Source organism: Centropristis striata, chromosome 14 (genome assembly GCF_030273125.1).
Source record: "Centropristis striata isolate RG_2023a ecotype Rhode Island chromosome 14, C.striata_1.0, whole genome shotgun sequence".
Classification (NCBI taxonomy): domain Eukaryota; kingdom Metazoa; phylum Chordata; class Actinopteri; order Perciformes; family Serranidae; genus Centropristis; species Centropristis striata.
Genome location: NC_081530.1, coordinates 14,807,042 through 14,832,199, shown reverse-complemented (window position 1 = coordinate 14,832,199; position 25,158 = coordinate 14,807,042). Strand labels below are relative to the sequence as shown.

General features: G+C 45.5%; 1 long non-coding RNA gene across 3 annotated transcripts; it reads left to right on the top strand.

Annotated features, from left to right (window-relative positions):
- The first annotated feature begins 1,506 nt into the window (after positions 1-1,506).
- Positions 1,507-24,622, top strand: LOC131985599 (uncharacterized). Of its 3 annotated transcripts, none has more exons than XR_009395649.1 (4): positions 1,507-1,700; positions 4,628-5,634; positions 5,802-6,076; positions 23,731-24,622. It is a non-coding gene; the product is annotated as an uncharacterized LOC131985599 (long non-coding RNA). The 3 variants fall into 3 exon arrangements; XR_009395647.1 differs by having other exon boundaries at positions 5,787-6,076; XR_009395648.1 differs by lacking the exon at positions 1,507-1,700 and adding an exon at positions 3,080-3,122 and having other exon boundaries at positions 5,787-6,076.
- Positions 24,623-25,158: the final 536 nt, after the last annotated feature.

Genomic DNA, 25,158 nt, shown 5'->3' with positions numbered 1-25,158 from the left:
TTTTTATCTTCTTAAAAGTCTTTGACAATATCCCTGACTCCCGATGTGAAAAAAATACGAAAAACAAACCAACAAATAGCGGGAGGTATATTTTAAAAAACAATATACAATAACACAACCTTCTCAAAATAAAGACCCCCTAGGGAAATAAAAGAAACTAGAAAATTTCTAAAGAAATTTTGATTGTGTGCTTGCTTCTGGCCCTTGATTCTCGTCGATTAAATCAGCAGTTAAACAGGGACTCTGTCCTGAGTTCACAGACACCTCATACAAGTTTCAAGGACAAACGTTCATTAGTTAGTAAAAGGGGGTGTGGCCAATCAAAAGGGGGGGGGGGGGGGGGGGGGTATTCAACCACCTATTAAACAGGAACTCTATGCCGAGTAATCTGACACCTTATACAAGTTTCTAGGACAAACAGTTTATTAGTTATGAAAGGGGGCGTGGCTAATCAAAAAGGGCGGGAATTTATTAAATATTGTTATGTAGAACTGGTCACTCATGAAACATCATCATGCATGACAAGTTTGAGGCAGATTGGACAATGTATGCTCAAGTTATAAGTTCCCATGTTTTATGAAAAAACGCCATGTCCTTTAAATTAGAATGTCTGTCTTGGAGGAGGGAGGGGGGGTAGGGGGGAGGCTTTAGTAGCCAAGCAACCAGGTGGCCAGGTGGAGTTGACCAATCACAGCAGAGCAATCAACTGAAATGAACTGCTGGTGGAGACAGTTCCGCCACAGTGAGCAGGCAGAGGTGGACAATAGCGTCATATTTGAGTCATTGTTTAATCTTCGCGCACATATTGAGCAACTGAGTGAAGCAGACTCTCCCCCGTGCTCGCTCGCGGTGGAGCTCTGCTCCCGCGGAGCGAGGACTCTTTACACATTGGGGGCGGGGCCTCTTATGATTGGTCATTTTCCAGCCCTCCACGTGGGTGCCTTTTCAGTTTACTGCTGACAGCTGGTAGCGGCGGCATCAATTAAACAACAACAACGGTTGTTTCATGACGTTCACGACCACAACTTTACGCTTCATCACTGATAATGAAAAGTTTAAAAAAATGCTGTTTCTTGTTTCTAAATGATCATACAGTAGTTAACGTGTTAGATCCATGGGTTTGCCGTGACACCGAGCAGAGACCTGCAGTCCAGCGGTGCAGGCTGTGTCTCTGAAGCAGAGGATGGCGGTCGTCTTAATTTATGCCAGTCTTCTCAGACAGCCCACAAACATTGGAAGACTGTGGGTTTTTTAAAGGAGTTTTTCCCTGGCCGATGTGAGGGTCTAAGGACAGAGGGTGTCGTACCATGTACAGTCTGTGAAGCCCTTTGAGGCAAAGCTGTGATTTGTGATTTTGGGCTATATAAATAAAATTGATTTGATTTGATTTGATTTGATCAGAGACTGGAGCGGTGGTCCGGAGAGAGGAGGATGTGGAGCCGGAGCTCGTCTAGGGGGCGGAGCTCGGCAGCACCTGGTGTCGGTGTGTCCTGAGTCTGAATCTGCTGTCAGGAGGCTGACCTGGACCATACCATGCGTGGTGAAGCATGTGTAACAAATGTTCGCACATTTGGAGTACTGTGCCGGGAAGAGGACGTGCTGTCCCCGAAGGATGTCCGAGCTGAAGGATGTCCGAGCTGAAGGATGTCCGAGCTGAAGGATGTCCGAGCGGAGACACCGGAGCGTCCTGTCAACAGCAGGTAACTAGGTCAAGCTAACTAACGTCAGTAATCGCCGGTGGTTTAACGTAAAATATAATAAATAAACGCTAAACGTGAGACAGGAATATGATGGAGAAGATGCGAACAATGTTTCCATTTTCAATAGTTATCAGACGAAAACGTTTTAGTTTATGTCGCTCCATGCTAACGGTAATAGCTAATTACTAGCTAACATTAGCGTTAGCTAACAATGACATCAAATGGCCGGCTAGGTTGAAAGAACACGTTTTCTTGTGGACGAAAGAGTGTGATGCAAAACATGTCTGAGAAGTCTGGGTGACAACATGATTTTTTTTAGCTAGCTACTGTCAATACTTCTGTTGAGCAGAAGCTGCTTTTTTTTATTTTAAAAATCTGCCACTACACATGGAGACGCATTTGAAGCAGTTAGGCCAAGTAAAGGAATAGCGCATGCTAAACTGCACACATCACAAGAATATAGCCTGCAAGATGTGGTGAGGGAGGTCGCGGAATTTAGGATAACCCGACTGACTGATGTGGAGAACGTGGAGTCACGGTAAGAAATAATAAGTAAAAATAATAATTTCTTTAGAGGTTTGCATCAGCTGTGATGAGCTCCTCTGGCCAAGGAATTAAATGACGTTGATGTGGAATAATTTGGGTTTTAAGACAGGTGTTTTTTTAATATTATTGTGGTTACTTTTTCATTTTTGACAGTCATTTCAGACCAATCCTGAGCTGCAGATATGTTCATGTTTAGGCTCAGAGTGGTGAGGGTATTTATGAGGGCTGCTGTTTGAGGTGAAAGTTGTGTTTAATAAGAGGCTCACAGAGGGACAGAGTCGGACAGCTGCGTTTCAATTATTGTGTTTGTGTATACGGTTTGTTTTGGAGTATGGACATAGTTGATGACTTAATACCTGCTGACTTCACTTGACCTGTCTCACTGCCTGTCTGTCACTGCGGTGGATTGATGCCGCTGTACTGTACTGAGTGTTGTGCTCTCAGTAGAGCTCCGGTTATAACGGTGGTGAAATTAAAAACATTCCAGCGTCTGTAGTTAGCATTTTCTGGAGGAAGATTTCATAGAGCAGAGTCCCTGGATTTGTCTCCAGTCATTAATGAGATGTTGATTCTCTTCCGGTTATATCACTTGATTACGCGTGAATTCGCGAGATTCACTGATACACTGCACTCTGTTGGAAGAGCATTTAATTGTTCTGCCTCTCACTTCACGCCGCTCACTTAGAGATTGGATAATCTTCCACGGCACACCTGATGATTTCTGGTACAGCTGCGGAACAGCTGTTGGGAATCACAGGATTGGAGCACAGTTATGGGGCGAATCTGATTGGCTCCTTGTGTTTTGGCTTTGATGTAAATCCGACAGGATTTACATCAAAACTGGCGGGACTCGGCTTCTCTGGCTTTTCGTCTGAGGTAAGAAGACATACTACTAGCATACTACCGTTACAATTGTGCCTTATAATGTTAGCATTTTCATATTTGAACTTTAAACTACTGTCGAAAATATGTCCTTTGTGAAATGTAGTTGCAAGTTATTTGAGTTTCATTTGGACGATGTTTGTCATTTTATTTTGCTAATTTATTCGCGGCTACTGGTCTTAGGTCTGAGCTAGCGCTCTCTAGCGAGCTAGCTTTAGCATCATGTCGAAGCAATTTATAAATGGTCCGTCGAGGCAGAATATCTTTACAGTTACTCCATGTTACAGTTACCATGATGCTAACAGTTGTTATAACAGTAGATGTGTCTGGTGTTAGCAAACACTATTGATTCTAAGAGTGCATTTCATGGTTTGACTGATTTGATGCTACTGACAGACAGCCTATAATGCATTGTGAGTTGATAATCTAGGCCACAACAGTTTATGATTGCTGTGTTTTGTCTTGTGTCTATCTGGGAAGGTGTCATTATGCTAATAATAATATAATAATGCAAAAAAATTGCCAGCTTATGCTATTTTCCTTGATTAATGTTGTCTAAATGCCATTTTTAATGTAGGGTTTGTGTACAATGTTGGCCTGACTAATTTTTTTTTTAACTGTGATGTGTAGCTAATTGTATGTGGATTTTGATGGTAGCTTCTTGATAATAGTCCTGTTTTTTGGGAGGATGTTTTGGTATTCTTATGTAATAAGGTGTAATAGTAATACCAATGTCATACTCATCAATGGCTAAATTTGAACATTCGGTGTATTTGGATAATATTAAACTGAAACTCATGCCACTTGGTAATGAGAGGTTAAAAAGAAAAGATAATCATGGGGATATACATTTAACCATGGAGTCAGGGCTATAGAAATGTACTGTAATGATGAACTGGTAGTTTACTTCACCATTTAAGATTTACATTGTGTCAGTGTCAATGTTACTCACTACTGTTAGCAGACTATTACCTAAACTATTACCATTTCTTTTTTCCAATTTGTCATGTCAACTGGTACCTGAAGTATGTCATGTCAACTTTTAGTGAAACTTATGTTTTGATATTTGTATATTTTAATAAAATTGACCAATAATAATGAAAAAAATATGAAAATGAAATTTTTTTTGGTCATGAGCTACCTTAAAAGGTGAAAAAAAAGTTGGTAAAATTTTTTTCCACATTTCCTAAAACCAGTCTAATGTCATGAGGTCCTTTTTGACCCCTGAGGACCATGGGTGCTATAAAAATGTATAAAACACGTAAAAATGTATGAAGAAAGTTAAAATTTATATTATCTATAAAGGATGCAGAGGGGCACATATGCTGAAAATGTTGCTGTGTTTCTAGAGGTGCTATGTGTGTATTTAATTCTAATGATTATATTCAGCTTCATACTGATTTTTATGAATAAGTGATACATTAATTCAGTTATTTAAAACATTAATTACACATTATTATTGCATTGCTGCAATGCTCACGGTTGTCATCCTGTTCTAGATAAACACTACTTCACCTAAGAGACTTGTGTATCCAGTTCTTCGTTGACCTTCAGCATTCAGTTGTTTGTCTTCACCTTTTCAGGTAAGCAATTTTTTAAAAATGCTTTTGTAATGTTGAGAAACACTGAAATTATTATTCATAAAGAACTTTCAACCACTGTTCTGTGATGTCATGTATAGTGATATACAAATATATCTGAAGGAAAGGTGTATTTGGGATAATCAATATTATTAGTATTATTCATGTATTTATTCATTTTTAAATCAGAGAATGGGGGAAAATAGATTATTAGTACAAAAACTAGTAACTAGTAAAAAAAAATTGGTAACAATAATGTTCATTCATTAATTGACGCTTGGTCAAACTCTCATCTAATTAAGTATTGCTGTCTCATTAATGTATTAATGTATTTATTTATTTTGTAGGCTAAAACCTGAGAAGCCATCACCATGTTGTTGTTTCACATCAGAATAAGTATTTCACATGATGCAGATATTTCAGCATGTGGTCCTCAATATATAGTATAGAAGTCACTGTATTTTCTGACTTTTCCAGGTTTCCTGTGTCCAGCATCTTCAAGACAGACTAAGCTAACTTTTCATATTTTTTGCACATTTATATTTAGGTTAGGTTAGGAGTAGGTTTGGTTTATAGTAGAGTATTTAGTTTGTATAGTTTAGCTTTTTATGCTGGTCTAGGGACAGTTAAGTTAGCAAATTAATTTAGTTCAGATCACTTACAGTTGCATATTATTGTTCCAATTGTGTTATTTTGTGAGTTATTGTTGTACAGGCTATTGTATATTGCAGGACCAAGTGAGACGAGGAAGACCACTGCTTCCAAGACGCCGCGCTCAGAAAGTGCGTTGGACAAGTCTCGACCTTGCAGATCCTGCCCCACTTAGCCCAACCACTTCCGGCCATGGGGTACCTCAAAGACCTCCGTCAACCAGCCGGCTGTGGATGATGGATAACGCACCCACAACTCCTTCTCCAGTCTACAAGGTATGGGTTTGTTTTTTTCCCCATCACAGTGGACACAGACATGGCCTGATAATACAATCTGCTGTCTTAACTACTTCCTTTGAATAATAAAATATTAATTCACAATTGAGTATTTATAATGTATGAATAAATTTGGTATTGTGTGTCATCAGGTTCTGAAAATACAGACACCCCCACAGTCCAAGAACAGCTGGATGACCTCTGGACCCACTTGCCCCCGTTCACCAGTTGAAAAGATAGGCTTTTTAAAAAATTCTTTAATTGTTAATTCTGCACAAAGTGATACACAAAACATTGTATGTCTTCCATTTCAACAAACACAAACATGAAATGTATATTTAAATACATAACTTAATGCAAATCAATCATACTAAACATCTTCTTTTTTTTTTAAACCAACCATTGCACGCACTTCCATCCAAGGAGAGGTTACATCATGATGGTAACTTTTTAGATTAACAAAACTTTTGTGAGATTTGTAATTGTTGTTTCTGGGGAGGGGGCGGAGAGGGTAAGTCTAAACATTGCATGCAAGAGACCAACACCGGTGTCTCAGGGGAAAGCTATCTGTATACACAAGTATCAATCTACTTGGTTGCTTCAAAATTTTACAATAGTTTTGCAATTCCTGACCCAGAGAGAAGGACATCAAACAAACAAAAAAAGCAATGGTAGATTTTCAAGGCCTTTCAATGACATTAACATTATTTTCAATGACATTCATTTTGCAATTAACATTAGTTTTATCTTCTAAAACATAACTATAATGACATTCAAATGTAGATTACCACAAACACAATAATAAACTTCTTCAAGTCTCATTGTATAAAATAAAAAATTATTGACAGTCCTGAAATGATGGGTTAAACATCCTTAATAAGCCTACATTAATAATATATTAATTTCAGGTGAAATATTTATTTTTTACTTTAAATTCAAATCTCATTTAAAGAAATTGATACATAGTATTTTAGTACATAGTACATATGAGTCTCAGTGGCAGTCGCCGGTTTGCATGGTCTCAGTGGCAGTCGGCGGTTCGCATGGTCTCAGCGGCAGAGTTAATGGTTCGCATGGTCTCAGAGGCAGAGTTACTGGTTCACATGGTCTCAGCGACAAAGTTACTGGTTCACATGGTCTCAGCGGCAGAGTTACTGGTTCACATGGTCTCAGCGACAGAGTCACCGGTTCACATGGTCTCTCAGCGACAGTCGCCGGTTCGCATGGTCTCGGTGGCAGTCACCGGTTCACATGGTCTCAGTAGCAGTCGCCGGTTCACATGGTCTCAGTAGCAGTCGCCGGTTCGCATGGTCTTAGCGGGAGAGTTACTGATTTGCATGGTCTCAGAGGCAGAGTTGCTGGTTCACATGGTCTCAGCGGCAGAGTTACTGGTTCACATGGTCTCAGCGACAGAGTCACCGGTTCACATGGTCTCTCAGCGACACAGTCGCCGGTTCGCATGGTCTCGGTGGCAGTCGCCGGTTCGCATGGTCTCAGTAGCAGTCGCCGGTTCGCATGGTCTTAGCGGGAGAGTTACTGGTTTGCATGGTCTCAGAGGCAGAGTTACTGGTTTGCATGGTCTCAGAGGCAGAGTTACTGGTTTGCATGGTCTCAGCGACAAAGTTACTGGTTCACATGGTCTCAGCGGCAGAGTTACTGGTTCACATGGTCTCAGCGACAGAGTCACCGGTTCACATGGTCTCTCAGCGACACAGTCGCCGGTTCGCATGGTCTCGGTGGCAGTCGCCGGTTCACATGGTCTCAGTAGCAGTCGCCGGTTCGCATGGTCTCAGTGGCAGTCGCCGGTTCGCATGGTCTTAGCGGGAGAGTTACTGGTTCACATGGTCTCAGCGACAGAGTCACCGGTTCACATGGTCTCTCAGCGACACAGTCGCCGGTTCGCATGGTCTCGGTGGCAGTCGCCGGTTCACATGGTCTCAGTAGCAGTCGCCGGTTCGCATGGTCTCAGTGGCAGTCGCCGGTTCGCATGGTCTTAACGGGAGAGTTACTGGTTTGCATGGTCTCAGAGGCAGAGTTACTGGTTCACATGGTCTCAGCGACAAAGTTACTGGTTCACATGGTCTCAGCGGCAGAGTTACTGGTTCACATGGTCTCAGCGACAGAGTCACCGGTTCACATGGTCTCTCAGCGACACAGTCGCCGGTTCGCATGGTCTCGGTGGCAGTCGCCGGTTCACATGGTCTCAGTAGCAGTCGCCGGTTCGCATGGTCTCAGTGGCAGTCGCCGGTTCGCATGGTCTTAGCGGGAGAGTTACTGGTTTGCATGGTCTCAGAGGCAGAGTTACTGGTTTGCATGGTCTCAGAGGCAGAGTTACTGGTTCACATGGTCTCAGCGACAAAGTTACTGGTTCACATGGTCTCAGCGGCAGAGTTACTGGTTCACATGGTCTCAGCGACAGAGTCACCGGTTCACATGGTCTCAGCGGGAGAGTTACTGGTTTGCATGGTCTCAGAGGCAGAGTTACTGGTTTGCATGGTCTCAGAGGCAGAGTTACTGGTTCACATGGTCTCAGCGACAAAGTTACTGGTTCACATGGTCTCAGCGGCAGAGTTACTGGTTCACATGGTCTCAGCGACAGAGTCGCCGGTTCGCATGGTCTCGGTGGCAGTCGCCGGTTCACATGGTCTCAGTAGCAGTCGCCGGTTCGCATGGTCTCAGTGGCAGTCGCCGGTTCGCATGGTCTTAACGGGAGAGTTACTGGTTTGCATGGTCTCAGAGGCAGAGTTACTGGTTCACATGGTCTCAGCGACAAAGTTACTGGTTCACATGGTCTCAGCGGCAGAGTTACTGGTTCACATGGTCTCAGCGACAGAGTCACCGGTTCACATGGTCTCTCAGCGACACAGTCGCCGGTTCGCATGGTCTCGGTGGCAGTCGCCGGTTCACATGGTCTCAGTAGCAGTCGCCGGTTCGCATGGTCTCAGTGGCAGTCGCCGGTTCGCATGGTCTTAGCGGGAGAGTTACTGGTTTGCATGGTCTCAGAGGCAGAGTTACTGGTTTGCATGGTCTCAGAGGCAGAGTTACTGGTTCACATGGTCTCAGCGACAAAGTTACTGGTTCACATGGTCTCAGCGGCAGAGTTACTGGTTCACATGGTCTCAGCGACAGAGTCACCGGTTCACATGGTCTCTCAGCGACACAGTCGCCGGTTCGCATGGTCTCGGTGGCAGTCGCCGGTTCACATGGTCTCAGTAGCAGTCACCGGTTCGCATGGTCTCAGTGGCAGTCGCCGGTTCGCATGGTCTTAGCGGGAGAGTTACTGGTTTGCATGGTCTCAGAGGCAGAGTTACTGGTTTGCATGGTCTCAGAGGCAGAGTTACTGGTTTGCATGGTCTCAGAGGCAGAGTTACTGGTTTGCATGGTCTCAGCGACAAAGTTACTGGTTCACATGGTCTCAGCGGCAGAGTTACTGGTTCACATGGTCTCAGCGACAGAGTCACCGGTTCACATGGTCTCTCAGCGACACAGTCGCCGGTTCGCATGGTCTCGGTGGCAGTCGCCGGTTCACATGGTCTCAGTAGCAGTCGCCGGTTCGCATGGTCTCAGTGGCAGTCGCCGGTTCGCATGGTCTTAGCGGGAGAGTTACTGGTTTGCATGGTCTCAGAGGCAGAGTTACTGGTTCACATGGTCTCAGCGACAAAGTTACTGGTTCACATGGTCTCAGTGGCAGAGTTACTGGTTCACATGGTCTCAGCGACAGAGTCACCGGTTCACATGGTCTCTCAGCGACACAGTCGCCGGTTCGCATGGTCTCGGTGGCAGTCACCGGTTCACATGGTCTCAGTAGCAGTCACCGGTTCGCATGGTCTCAGTGGCAGTCGCCGGTTCGCATGGTCTTAGCGACAAAGTTACTGGTTCACATGGTCTCAGCGGCAGAGTTACTGGTTCACATGGTCTTAGCGGGAGAGTTACTGGTTTGCATGGTCTCAGAGGCAGAGTTACTGGTTTGCATGGTCTCAGAGGCAGAGTTACTGGTTTGCATGGTCTCAGAGGCAGAGTTACTGGTTTGCATGGTCTCAGCGACAAAGTTACTGGTTCACATGGTCTCAGCGGCAGAGTTACTGGTTCACATGGTCTCAGCGACAGAGTCACCGGTTCACATGGTCTCTCAGCGACACAGTCGCCGGTTCGCATGGTCTCGGTGGCAGTCGCCGGTTCACATGGTCTCAGTAGCAGTCGCCGGTTCGCATGGTCTCAGTGGCAGTCGCCGGTTCGCATGGTCTTAGCGAGAGAGTTACTGGTTTGCATGGTCTCAGAGGCAGAGTTACTGGTTTACATGGTCTCAGCGACAAAGTTACTGGTTCACATGGTCTCAGCGGCAGAGTTACTGGTTCACATGGTCTCAGCGACAGAGTCACCGGTTCACATGGTCTCTCAGCGACACAGTCGCCGGTTCGCATGGTCTCGGTGGCAGTCGCCGGTTCACATGGTCTCAGTAGCAGTCGCCGGTTCGCATGGTCTCAGTGGCAGTCGCCGGTTCGCATGGTCTTAGCGGGGGAGTTACTGGTTTGCATGGTCTCAGAGGCAGAGTTACTGGTTCACATGGTCTCAGCGACAAAGTTACTGGTTCACATGGTCTCAGCGGCAGAGTTACTGGTTCACATGGTCTCAGCGACAGAGTCACCGGTTCACATGGTCTCTCAGCGACACAGTCGCCGGTTCGCATGGTCTCGGTGGCAGTCGCCGGTTCACATGGTCTCAGTAGCAGTCGCCGGTTCGCATGGTCTCAGTGGCAGTCGCCGTTCGCATGGTCTTAGCGGGAGAGTTACTGGTTTGCATGGTCTCAGAGGCAGAGTTACTGGTTTGCATGGTCTCAGAGGCAGACTTACTGGTTCACGTGGTCTCAGCGACAAAGTTACTGGTTCACATGGTCTCAGCGGCAGAGTTACTGGTTCACATGGTCTCAGCGACAGAGTCACCGGTTCACATGGTCTCTCAGCGACACAGTCGCCGGTTCGCATGGTCTCGGTGGCAGTCGCCGGTTCACATGGTCTCAGTAGCAGTCGCCGGTTCGCATGGTCTCAGTGGCAGTCGCCGGTTCGCATGGTCTTAGCGAGAGAGTTACTGGTTTGCATGGTCTCAGAGGCAGAGTTACTGGTTTACATGGTCTCAGCGACAAAGTTACTGGTTCACATGGTCTCAGCGGCAGAGTTACTGGTTCACATGGTCTCAGCGACAGAGTCACCGGTTCACATGGTCTCTCAGCGACACAGTCGCCGGTTCGCATGGTCTCGGTGGCAGTCGCCGGTTCACATGGTCTCAGTAGCAGTCGCCGGTTCGCATGGTCTCAGTGGCAGTCGCCGGTTCGCATGGTCTTAGCGAGAGAGTTACTGGTTTGCATGGTCTCAGAGGCAGAGTTACTGGTTTACATGGTCTCAGCGACAAAGTTACTGGTTCACATGGTCTCAGCGGCAGAGTTACTGGTTCACACGGTCTCAGCGACAGAGTCACCGGTTCACATGGTCTCTCAGCGACACAGTCGCCGGTTCGCATGGTCTCGGTGGCAGTCGCCGGTTCACATGGTCTCAGTAGCAGTCGCCGGTTCGCATGGTCTTAGCGGGAGAGTTACTGGTTTGCATGGTCTCAGAGGCAGAGTTACTGGTTCACATGGTCTCAGCGACAAAGTTACTGGTTCACATGGTCTCAGCGGCAGAGTTACTGGTTCACATGGTCTCAGCGACAGAGTCAACGGTTCACATGGTCTCTCAGCGACACAGTCGCCGGTTCGCATGGTCTCGGTGGCAGTCGCCGGTTCACATGGTCTCAGTAGCAGTCGCCGGTTCGCATGGTCTCAGTGGCAGTCGCCGGTTCGCATGGTCTTAGCAGGAGAGTTACTGGTTTGCATGGTCTCAGAGGCAGAGTTACTGGTTTGCATGGTCTCAGAGGCAGACTTACTGGTTCACATGGTCTCAGCGACAAAGTTACTGGTTCACATGGTCTCAGCGGCAGAGTTACTGGTTCACATGGTCTCAGCGACAGAGTCACCGGTTCATATGGTCTCTCAGCGACACAGTCGCCGGTTCGCATGGTCTCGGTGGCAGTCGCCGGTTCGCATGGTCTCAGTGGCAGTCGCCGGTTCGCATGGTCTTAGCGGGAGAGTTACTGGTTTGCATGCTCTCAGAGGCAGAGTTACTGGTTCACATGGTCTCAGCGACAAAGTTACTGGTTCACATGGTCTCAGCGGCAGAGTTACTGGTTCACATGGTCTCAGCGACAGAGTCACCGGTTCACATGGTCTCTCAGCGACACAGTCGCCGGTTCGCATGGTCTCGGTGGCAGTCGCCGGTTCACATGGTCTCAGTAGCAGTCGCCGGTTCGCATGGTCTCAGTGGCAGTCGCCGGTTCGCATGGTCTTAGCGAGAGAGTTACTGGTTTGCATGGTCTCAGAGGCAGAGTTACTGGTTTACATGGTCTCAGCGACAAAGTTACTGGTTCACATGGTCTCAGTGGCAGAGTTACTGGTTCACATGGTCTCAGCGACAGAGTCACCGGTTCACATGGTCTCTCAGCGACACAGTCGCCGGTTCGCATGGTCTCGGTGGCAGTCGCCGGTTCACATGGTCTCAGTAGCAGTCGCCGGTTCGCATGGTCTCAGTGGCAGTCACCGGTTCGCATGGTCTTAGCGGGAGAGTTACTGGTTTGCATGGTCTCAGAGGCAGAGTTACTGGTTCACATGGTCTCAGCGACAAAGTTACTGGTTCACATGGTCTCAGCGGCAGAGTTACTGGTTCACATGGTCTCAGCGACAGAGTCACCGGTTCACATGGTCTCTCAGCGACACAGTCGCCGGTTCGCATGGTCTCGGTTGCAGTCGCCGGTTCACATGGTCTCAGTAGCAGTCGCCGGTTCGCATGGTCTCAGTGGCAGTCGCCGGTTCGCATGGTCTTAGCGGGAGAGTTACTGGTTTGCATGGTCTCAGAGGCAGAGTTACTGGTTCACATGGTCTCAGCGACAAAGTTACTGGTTCACATGGTCTCAGCGGCAGAGTTACTGGTTCACATGGTCTCAGCGACAGAGTCACCGGTTCACATGGTCTCTCAGCGACACAGTCGCCGGTTCGCATGGTCTCGGTGGCAGTCGCCGGTTCAAATGGTCTCAGTAGCAGTCGCCGGTTCGCATGGTCTCAGTGGCAGTCGCCGGTTCGCATGGTCTTAGCGGGAGAGTTACTGGTTTGCATGGTCTCAGAGGCAGAGTTACTGGTTTGCATGGTCTCAGAGGCAGAGTTACTGGTTTGCATGGTCTCAGAGGCAGAGTTACTGGTTTGCATGGTCTCAGCGACAAAGTTACTGGTTCACATGGTCTCAGCGGCAGAGTTACTGGTTCACATGGTCTCAGCGACAGAGTCACCGGTTCACATGGTCTCTCAGCGACACAGTCGCCGGTTCGCATGGTCTCGGTGGCAGTCGCCGGTTCACATGGTCTCAGTAGCAGTCGCCGGTTCGCATGGTCTCAGTGGCAGTCGCCGGTTCGCATGGTCTTAGCGGGAGAGTTACTGGTTCACATGGTCTCAGAGGCAGAGTTACTGGTTCACATGGTCTCAGCGACAAAGTTACTGGTTCACATGGTCTCAGCGGCAGAGTTACTGGTTCACATGGTCTCAGCGACAGAGTCACCGGTTCACATGGTCTCTCAGCGACACAGTCGCCGGTTCGCATGGTCTCGGTGGCAGTCGCCGGTTCACATGGTCTCAGTAGCAGTCGCCGGTTCGCATGGTCTCAGTGGCAGTCGCCGGTTCGCATGGTCTTAGCGGGAGAGTTACTGGTTTGCATGGTCTCAGAGGCAGAGTTACTGGTTTGCATGGTCTCAGCGACAAAGTTACTGGTTCACATGGTCTCAGCGGCAGAGTTACTGGTTCACATGGTCTCAGCGACAGAGTCACCGGTTCACATGGTCTCTCAGCGACACAGTCGCCGGTTCGCATGGTCTCGGTGGCAGTCGCCGGTTCACATGGTCTCAGTAGCAGTCGCCGGTTCGCATGGTCTCAGTGGCAGTCGCCGGTTCGCATGGTCTTAGCGAGAGAGTTACTGGTTTGCATGGTCTCAGAGGCAGAGTTACTGGTTTACATGGTCTCAGCGACAAAGTTACTGGTTCACATGGTCTCAGTGGCAGAGTTACTGGTTCACATGGTCTCAGCGACAGAGTCACCGGTTCACATGGTCTCTCAGCGACACAGTCGCCGGTTCGCATGGTCTCGGTGGCAGTCGCCGGTTCACATGGTCTCAGTAGCAGTCACCGGTTCGCATGGTCTCAGTGGCAGTCGCCGGTTCGCATGGTCTTAGCGGGAGAGTTACTGGTTTGCATGGTCTCAGAGGCAGAGTTACTGGTTCACATGGTCTCAGCGACAAAGTTACTGGTTCACATGGTCTCAGCGGCAGAGTTACTGGTTCACATGGTCTCAGCGACAGAGTCACCGGTTCACATGGTCTCTCAGCGACACAGTCGCCGGTTCGCATGGTCTCGGTGGCAGTCGCCGGTTCACATGGTCTCAGTAGCAGTCGCCGGTTCGCATGGTCTCAGTGGCAGTCGCCGGTTCGCATGGTCTTAGCGGGAGAGTTACTGGTTTGCATGGTCTCAGAGGCAGAGTTACTGGTTCACATGGTCTCAGCGACAAAGTTACTGGTTCACATGGTCTCAGCGGCAGAGTTACTGGTTCACATGGTCTCAGCGACAGAGTCACCGGTTCACATGGTCTCTCAGCGACACAGTCGCCGGTTCGCATGGTCTCGGTGGCAGTCGCCGGTTCAAATGGTCTCAGTAGCAGTCGCCGGTTCGCATGGTCTCAGTGGCAGTCGCCGGTTCGCATGGTCTTAGCGGGAGAGTTACTGGTTTGCATGGTCTCAGAGGCAGAGTTACTGGTTTGCATGGTCTCAGAGGCAGAGTTACTGGTTTGCATGGTCTCAGAGGCAGAGTTACTGGTTTGCATGGTCTCAGCGACAAAGTTACTGGTTCACATGGTCTCAGCGGCAGAGTTACTGGTTCACATGGTCTCAGCGACAGAGTCACCGGTTCACATGGTCTCTCAGCGACACAGTCGCCGGTTCACATGGTCTCAGTGGCAGTTGCCGGTTCACATGGTCTCAGTAGCAGTCGCCGGTTCGCATGGTCTCAGTGGCAGTCGCCGGTTCGCATGGTCTTAGCGGGAGAGTTACTGGTTTGCATGGTCTCAGAGGCAGACTTACTGGTTCACATGGTCTCAGCGACAAAGTTACTGGTTCACATGGTCTCAGCGACAGAGTCACCGGTTCATATGGTCTCTCAGCGACACAGTCGCCGGTTCGCATGGTCTCGGTGGCAGTCGCCGGTTCACATGGTCTCAGTAGCAGTCGCCGGTTCGCATGGTCTCAGTGGCAGTCACCGGTTCACATGGTCTTAGCGGGAGAGTTACTGGTTCGCATGGTCTCAGAGGCAGACTTACTGGTTCACATGGTCTCAGCGACAAAGTTACTGGTTCACATGGTCTCAGCGGCAGAGTTACTGGTTCACATGGTCTCAGCGACAGAGTCACCGGTTCACATGGTCTCTCAGCGACACAGTCGCCGGTTCGCATGGTCTCGGTGGCAGTCGCCGGTTCACATGGTCTCAGTAGCAGTCGCCGGTTCGCATGGTCTCAGTGGCAGTCGCCGGTTCGCATGGTCTTAGCGGGAGAGTTACTGGTTTGCATGGTCTCAGAGGCAGAGTTACTGGTTTGCATGGTCTCAGAGGCAGACTTACTGGTTCACATGGTCTCAGCGACAAAGTTACTGGTTCACATGGTCTCAGCGGCAGAGTTACTGGTTCACATGGTCTCAGCGGCAGAGTTACTGGTTCACATGGTCTCAGCGACAGAGTCACCGGTTCATATGGTCTCTCAGCGACACAGTCGCCGGTTCGCATGGTCTCGGTGGCAGTCGCCGGTTCACATGGTCTCAGTAGCAGTCACCGGTTCGCATGGTCTCAGTGGCAGTCGCCGGTTCGCATGGTCTTAGCGGGAGAGTTACTGGTTCGCATGGTCTCAGAGGCAGAGTTACTGGTTCACATGGTCTCAGCGACAAAGTTACTGGTTCACATGGTCTCAGCGGCAGAGTTACTGGTTCACATGGTCTCAGCGACAGAGTCACCGGTTCACATGGTCTCTCAGCGACACAGTCGCCGGTTCACATGGTCTCGGTGGCAGTCGCCGGTTCACATGGTCTCAGTAGCAGTCACGGGTTCGCATGGTCTCAGTGGCAGTCGCCGGTTCGCATGGTCTTAGCGGGAGAGTTTCTGGTTTGCATGGTCTCAGAGGCAGACTTACTGGTTCACATGGTCTCAGCGACAAAGTTACTGGTTCACATGGTCTCAGCGACAGAGTCACCGGTTCATATGGTCTCTCAGCGACACAGTCGCCGGTTCGCATGGTCTCGGTGGCAGTCGCCGGTTCACATGGTCTCAGTAGCAGTCGCCGGTTCGCATGGTCTCAGTGGTAGTCACCGGTTCACATGGTCTTAGCGGGAGAGTTACTGGTTCGCATGGTCTCAGAGGCAGACTTACTGGTTCACATGGTCTCAGCGACAAAGTTACTGGTTCACATGGTCTCAGCGGCAGAGTTACTGGTTCACATGGTCTCAGCGACAGAGTCACCGGTTCACATGGTCTCTCAGCGACACAGTCGCCGGTTCGCATGGTCTCGGTGGCAGTCGCCGGTTCACATGGTCTCAGTAGCAGTCGCCGGTTCGCATGGTCTCAGTGGCAGTCGCCGGTTCGCATGGTCTTAGCGGGAGAGTTACTGGTTTGCATGGTCTCAGAGGCAGAGTTACTGGTTTGCATGGTCTCAGAGGCAGACTTACTGGTTCACATGGTCTCAGCGACAAAGTTACTGGTTCACATGGTCTCAGCGGCAGAGTTACTGGTTCACATGGTCTCAGCGACAGAGTCACCGGTTCACATGGTCTCTCAGCGACACAGTCGCCGTTTCACATGGTCTCGGTGGCAGTCGCCGGTTCACATGGTCTCAGTAGCAGTCACGGGTTCGCATGGTCTCAGTGGCAGTCGCCGGTTCGCATGGTCTTAGCGGGAGAGTTTCTGGTTTGCATGGTCTCAGAGGCAGAGTTACTGGTTTGCATGGTCTCAGAGGCAGAGTTACTGGTTCACATGGTCTCAGCGACAAAGTTACTGGTTCGCATGGTCTCAGCGGCAGAGTTACTGGTTCACATGGTCTCAGCGACAGAGTCACCGGTTCATATGGTCTCTCAGCGACACAGTCGCCGGTTCGCATGGTCTCGGTGGCAGTCGCCGGTTCACATGGTCTCAGTAGCAGTCGCCGGTTCGCATGGTCTCAGTGGCAGTCGCCGGTTCGCATGGTCTTAGCGGGAGAGTTACTGGTTTGCATGGTCTCAGAGGCAGAGTTACTGGTTCACATGGTCTCAGCGACAAAGTTACTGGTTCACATGGTCTCAGCGGCAGAGTTACTGGTTCACATGGTCTCAGCGACAGAGTCACCGGTTCACATGGTCTCTCAGCGACACAGTCGCCGGTTCGCATGGTCTCGGTGGCAGTCACCGGTTCACATGGTCTCAGTAGCAGTCGCCGGTTCGCATGGTCTCAGTGGCAGTCGCCGGTTCGCATGGTCTTAGCGGGAGAGTTACTGGTTTGCATGGTCTCAGAGGCAGAGTTACTGGTTTGCATGGTCTCAGAGGCAGACTTACTGGTTCACATGGTCTCAGCGACAAAGTTACTGGTTCACATGGTCTCAGCGACAGAGTCACCGGTTCACATGGTCTCTCAGCGACACAGTCGCCGGTTCGCATGGTCTCGGTGGCAGTCGCCGATTCACATGGTCTCAGTAGCAGTCGCCGGTTCGCATGGTCTCAGTGGCAGTCGCCGGTTCGCATGGTCTTAGCGGGAGAGTTACTGGTTTGCATGGTCTCAGAGGCAGAGTTACTGGTTTGCATGGTCTCAGCGACAAAGTTACTGGTTCACATGGTCTCAGCGGCAGAGTCACCGGTTCACATGGTCTCTCAGCGACACAGTCGCCGGTTCGCATGGTCTCGGTGGCAGTCGCCGGTTCACATGGTCTCAGTAGCAGTCGCCGGTTCGCATGGTCTCAGTGGCAGTCGCCGGTTCGCATGGTCTTAGCGGGAGAGTTACTTGTTTGCATGGTCTCAGAGGCAGAGTTACTGGTTTACATGGTCTCAGCGACAAAGTTACTGGTTCACATGGTCTCAGTGGCAGAGTTACTGGTTCACATGGTCTCAGCGACAGAGTCACCGGTTCACATGGTCTCTCAGCGACACAGTCGCCGGTTCGCATGGTCTCGGTGGCAGTCGCCGGTTCACATGGTCTCAGTAGCAGTCACCGGTTCGCATGGTCTCAGTGGCAGTCGCCGGTTCGCATGGTCTTAGCGGGAGAGTTACTTTTTTGCATGGTCTCAGAGGCAGAGTTACTGGTTCACATGGTCTCAGCGGCAGAGTTACTGGTTCACATGGTCTCAGCGACACAGTCGCCGGTTCGCACGGTCTCGGTGGCAGTCACCGGTTCACATGGTCTCAGTAGCAGTCACCGGTTCGCATGGTCTCAGTGGCAGTCGCCGGTTCGCATGGTCTTAGCGGGAGAGTTACTGGTTCGCATGGTCTCAGAGGCAGAGTTACTGGTTCACATGGTCTCAGAGGCAGAGTTACTGGTTCACATGGTCTCAGCGACAGAGTCACCGGTTCACACGGTTCACCATAGCATTGTTGCCATCATGTCACCAGTTTAATTACCTTCATCTTGTCAACCATTCTACCAACTGATCTTTTTTAACTTCTTAAGAGTCCTTGTTCTATTCTGTGTTTTTTTCTATTGTTGTTTTTATTTATGCTACCCATGAAAGTGTTGTACTTCTTTAAAATGTGTGGCCTGTTGACCTCCACTAATGCCTTGTCTGATTTGCTCCAGTGTTGAGCTTTGTCCTGAGGCTCAACTGCACAGGAGGAGATCAGGCTAATATATAGGATTATTTTTTGTTTATATTTAGTCAAATGTACTTTAAATTGAACAGCAGAGCATATATTAATTCAAAAATAATTTAAACAGTGAAAATAATTGAGTGGCCTATTACCATTTTTGTTATTGTGACAAATACGTCACATCAGGTTTTCCATGACGATTTTTAGGTTAAAAGCCCGATGTGACGTATACGTATATAAAGGGTTCATTCATTCATTTTTGTAACTTGTTTTATATTAATTTGGTCAAGAAATTTGGTCAGAACAGGTTGAATGCAATAAAGGACACATTTTTAAGGGATTAGAATTGTTAAATGGGTTTTAACTTAGCCAAGTAACAAAAAATAAGCTTTTTGAAATTAGCTACTTTTTTAGATTTCTGTTTCCAGTCACACATATTTTGGAGAAGTCACTTCCTGTCACAGTCACATGACCACCACACCAGGGTGTTGAGTATGTGTTGCTTAGGGACTTAATGAGTTTAGGTCAAGCATAAAGCTGAATATGGGAGATTCCAGAACATTTAAAATGTTTGTGACACCCGTGTCACCGTGGGTTCTTATGGGTTGGTACTGAAGTGATATGTTCAGATTCATAGGGATGCCATGTCACACACATATACTCACACACTCAGAGGTTTGGGGATGTTTGGGTTGGGCAGGGCTTTGCAGTAGCATGCTTACACCAGTAGGTGGCAGAAACAGACAACTGCCAGGAAGGAAATTATAGACGTCAATCTAGCTTTTCATTAAAAGAATATTTTTATGAACTAAACATTATCATTACTAAATATTTACATTTAGAGTTAAAAAAAAACAACAACAACCTTGTTGCTACTCTATATGGGAAGAACAATACTCTTTCAATGTTTGTGTATTAATTAAAAAGATGGTGCCACTTTTCACACTATATTTTTCACCATCTTATTGTTTCAAATATAGATGGTCTTGATTCATAGTTCTTTGAAAGACAAGGTCAATATTTAACATGAAAAAATACAATCAATCTAAAATGATTAGGTTTATAAATTAAAACACATACAGTATATTAAGTAGTTAAAATGAGCCCTACCTGGACAACAGTAAAATGCTGCTTACATGAATGCATAAATAATAATAATAATAATAATAATAATATAATATAATATAATAGGGTTATATGTAACTATCTGAGTGGGGCCATTCTGCATAACAAATACTTTTACTTTTGATACTTTAAGTACATTTTGATACTGAATTTTACTTGTAGTGGAGAAATTGAACAGTGTGGTATTAGTGTGGTATAACTTAAGTAAGGGATCTGAATACTTCTTCCAATACTGCTAATGGAAGTCTGCCATTGCCTTCAGTTCGTTGATTTAGTTTTACGGCCCCCAACTTTCCTGTTTTGATTTACTCTCACTTGTTACCAGCAGCAACAAATCTGTAATCACAGAAAAAATAGTAAAAATAACATTTTTTTGAAGTGAGGTTGTTCACAGCCTCATTCTTGAAATTAAATATGTCTGTCTAAGTGCACTGATGAAGTCTGGGAGCTCTATGTCCAGGTAAATTTTTGGGTAAAAACCCAAAATAAAATAAAAATATAGATATAAATAAAATAAAATAAAATAAATGTATGAATAAATAAAACTTTGTATAAGTAAATGCAAAAAATAAATGTAAATATTTTTACACATATTTTATTATTGATCTAGGTATTTCTGAAGCTATTTGTTTCTAATTAATTAATTAATTCCCACATTGAGTTTTACATTTCCACATGGATTTATTTATAAATGTATTTATTTATTTATACATTCATTTATTAATTAATTTATTTCTACTAATGTCATTTTTTGTCCCTCATTCTTTATACCCTGAAGTTTAAGTGTAAAATGGAAGATGAAGAATTAAGTGTGTGTGTGTGTGTGTGTGTGTGTGTGTGTGTGTTTTTGTGTTTGTTTGTGTGTGTGTGTGTGTGTGTGTGTGTGTAACTGCATGTTTATACAGGGTTGCTCATAAAGTTGGAATAAAATATTTTTACCTCTTGCTATGAAATGATAGTGACAATGTTATTTATTCTTGACAGATAAAGTGTATCTTATCAAAACTTTATTAATAAATCTTTTCCGAACATATCACAATGAAAATGAAACCACAATTAACAGAGGATTGTGTCCAAAAACAAATTATTCCAACTTTTGGGCAACCCTGTATCTGTGTGCTCTTCCATTTGTTATGAGAATAGTATTTGGGAGAAAGAGACACACACAAAAAAGAAAATTACCAGTAAAGTCAAATTCCTTTCTGCATTCCTGCAGGTTTCATCTTTAGTGTCTGCGGTGAGTTTCAGATGCTTTACTCCCTGTACAATAACTCCAATAAGTACAGAGGAAAACCGGCCAAACAATGCAATCCACAAATCAAGCACACAGTGCAATACAATCGAAACTCATTCCATTCACAAGAACAGATCTCGGCCTGCTCCACCCAAATGCTTGGGAAGAGATGCCAGCTGATTTGTTTAGTTAGTAGATTTTCTTCTACTATTTGACTCCTGTAACCATTAGTTGTGGATTGGAATGTATACACTTGTTTATGTGTAAGGTAACCAGTGTTTAAAGAGCCCTGAAGTGTGTGTGCAGCCAGACAGACAGAAGGCCAGTAAACCAGGTCTGTCCTTGTCCTTCGATACAGCAGCCACTCACTTCCTTTGAGAGTTTTTTGTGATGTGACTCTACCAGTCCAACTGGCTGCCTTCCTGCTCTCTTTCCCATGGTTAGCACACCTCAGCTCAACCTGTTGTACAATGCTGCACAATGACGGAGATTTTCAGGTTTATCATGTCACAATGACTTACTGCCCTTGTACGCACATGGCACATGCGTGATGAAAACACACACCGTCATCACACACAAAAACACCAGCGTAGACGAGACACGTAGTTTGAACATCAGAGTCAACATAAATATTTAGGCATGGTTGAGTGAGTCACTTTGGTATGTCCATGTGGTTCTAAATTTGTCTCACCCATGACCTTGTCAACAGCACCTAATACTTATGCTTTATCATGATTATTGACCATTGCATGCTATTAATAATCAAATTCCAGTAACAAACACCTAATAAAACAATAGTTTGAGTTCATGCATCTGCAAAAACTAGCAAAATAGTAATTAATGGGGAGACACTGCAGGTGGATATGGTAAAAATACTTAATGTTATCACTGTGAAACTGCAGTTGATTACCTACATAGCTGGTCTTATCTGAGAAGTCACAAATGAATCAGGCGGAACATTCAACCCCTTAAACTAATTTTTCTTTTCAGGAATGCAAGTAAACAACTATAATTTAACATCTTAATCAAGAAATAACAATGTGCTTTACTATTTTTTTTACAGTTTTTTTGTAAAACAGTGAATTTGAAAGTTCATGGATAACAATAATATTCATATTTTAGCATTTAAAGTATCATTTTGGTTATAGAGCTTCTACATACTGGTGCATTAACCATTACAGAAACATAAACAATGGTTTTGGTAATTCCTAATGCTGTTAATTTAGGACAGCTGTAGTGCAAACTAGTGGTCTAATAAATTTGTTGAGCACTAAGACATTTTTTGTGTTACAAGTAATCAGAAATCTTACATTTGAATATGCAAATTAGCTTTCTCTACTACTAACTTTTGGTGAATTAAATCTGAAATCTGAGATGTAAATAGATAAAGTGTAGTCACCTAAACACCCATGCGTATGTTTGATGTTTTCTTTCCACTAGAAAGAAGACAACAGCTTATAGATAATTTGACCAGTGCATGAAAGAAAACTTTCTGAATTTGTATTTTAAAACAACTGAAGGTAAAATCTCCATCCTTGTGTTATGGCTGGTTGTCATGAAGAAAGAGATGTTGAGTCATATAGTTTTCATTGGAAGAGAGTCAGCCATTACCGAGACAGAAACAGAGACAGGTGCAGGGTATTCCATTATGCAATCGCTGTTCCAATCTCTCGTAACGTCACTTAGTTTTCTGCAAACATTCACCACATGCCTCTCAGTCTCAATGGGCTTATGCTCAGATTTCACCCTGAGTAAATCTGTCAGTCAGAACTGGAAGGTGTCTAATGAGAGATATGCTCCCCAGGGTGGAGACACGATGTTAACAGAGCAGCTCTATCCGAAACATCTCTACATAGATGTTTTCTTTATCTGACCAGGTTGAAGTTAATGATCAACTTTCAGTGAGACTGGCTGTGGTTTGTGGTGAGGAAAGCAGATATGGAGATATGGGACAGCGAGTTGGAGAGGAAACACAAAACTAAGAGGTGATATGATTACATCCTGTGGTTTTGATGCTGTGTAGAAGAAAGGAACACTGTGTGTGGGTAAGGAGAGCAGGAAATGTTGAATTAGTAATTGATTATTTTGACTTTTCTAGATAATTTATCAGATAACAACTAAGATTTACCAGTTCCACCTTACTAAGTGTAAGGATCTCCTGTTCTAAAATAAAAATAAAAATAATTAAATACAACATCTTTGGGATTTATACTCTTGGCTGGATACAACTAGAACCTTTGGTTCTGCAAAATTGTGATGCAGAATTTTCAGCATTTTCTTATATTTTACAGACCTAAAAAATATTATGGTAGTGACATTTACAAAAGACATTCCTAATTAATTGACAATAGTTGCACCCCTAGAGTATTATCTGAAGGGTCATCTGCATTGTGTACAGTGGTGATATTTAACTTGCAGCCTATGACGGGTTGCTGGATGGCCCCTTTTCTAATTCACAATAAAAAATAAATTAATTCAAACTGTTTTTTTTAAATACTTTTAATGTAAAATCAACATTAAGCTTATAAAAAGTTTTTTATTTTTTAAAAGTGCCTGTGAAAGATCAGACCTTGGGCTAAGTTAATTAAGTTTAAAAAAATCAGTTAAAGAAGATGAGATTTTTTTATTATATTTTATCTGATAAATACTATTAATATTTATTTATTAACCTCATTTTTCAAACACGGCTCCAAGACAAATCAAGTTGAGCATCCCTGGTCTTCAGCGTGTATCTATGTGTATATGTGTAGAAATGTGTATATATGAGCGTCCACTGCATTCATGCTTACCTGTATGTGTATGTGTGTGCAGGTGGGATGAAGTACAGTTAAGGGCAGCATTCTGTGTGTGGTGAAGTGAAGAAATGACTCCTCTGAGTTTCGGCTGGGATGGGAGACGAGAGGAGAGGGCGTCCCCCAGGTATGCAGGCCACCTGTTGCTGAAGGAGAGAGAGAGAAACAGAAACGATACACATTCCTGTTGCCATGAAAACTTTCACTCTAAGTTTGGAGGAGGGAGGGGGGGGGAGACAAAAGGCATCCCCTGGTTGCTTCCTCCTCTCTCTGTTTCTGTTTTTCATTGTTTTGAGACTCAGAGACTCAGACCAGGTCTTCCCTCTTGGCACCGACCCACACAGAAACCATTTGGGATTCCAAAGGGCATACCGAGAAACACCACATCTAGCACAATGACATGTGGAAGATAACATTTATTCAACTGACACTTCGAAACTTGGCCTTACACAATGGATAAAAATGTGTCCGCAACTGAAATTTTGAATTTCCATTTGGGTTCTTTGGGTTCTCCTAAGCACAAACTTGAGACATTTTGAAATATTATTCATACCATTGGGCTGAAAATTGAGATTTTCTTATCACACTATACATCTTGCTATGTGCCCATAGACTAAACACAGCATAATAAGAAAAAGGTTGTATCTCTATAACTATCTATCTACTACTTTGTATTGATGAATGCATAACAAGTTGAATATCACACATATGCAGTGTAAAACATATTTCATATGGAGAACAATGTTGGTGTTCCTGTTCTGACATTCACTATTACTAAAACTGTGATTTTTCATGTGAGCTAATTTTTTTATAAAAGTGTATCCGTACCAGTTTCCAAGACTTTTGTGTCTTGAATGTTGTGGCATTTTAGCTTGTCATATACTTAATAAAGTCACTGTGCACATTGTTAATTCGTGATACATTTTAATACACATATAAATAATAAAAAGATATGTTCCATGCACTACACAAAGCACTGATTACAAATCAATCCATGTGGAAATAGAGATCTGTATAAGGAAGGTTAGTATTACTGAGATAGTGTAGTTTGACATATTGTATATTTTATGTTTTTATACTGAGGATGTGGACACATTTCATTGTTGGCAACAATGTTGTTCATTGTATTTCATCTCACCATGATAAGATTGTTAACCACTGCCCATCTATCATCTGTAACCCCTTCTCACTTTCCAACCATTCACACCTACAGGGAAATTAGAGCCACCAATTAACTTAATTACCCTGACCTGCATGTACTGTGGGCAAACATACACAAGACATATACATAAGTGTAGTGCTAACCACTGCGCCCAAGCCACAACTAATTATGCAAAATCTTCTAATAGAGCATCCTTTATAAACGGTTTATGAATCCTAAATAATCCATCAGTTATCATCGGCTCCAGCAAGACACTTGCTTTATCTTCATAACTGTTTAGTTCAT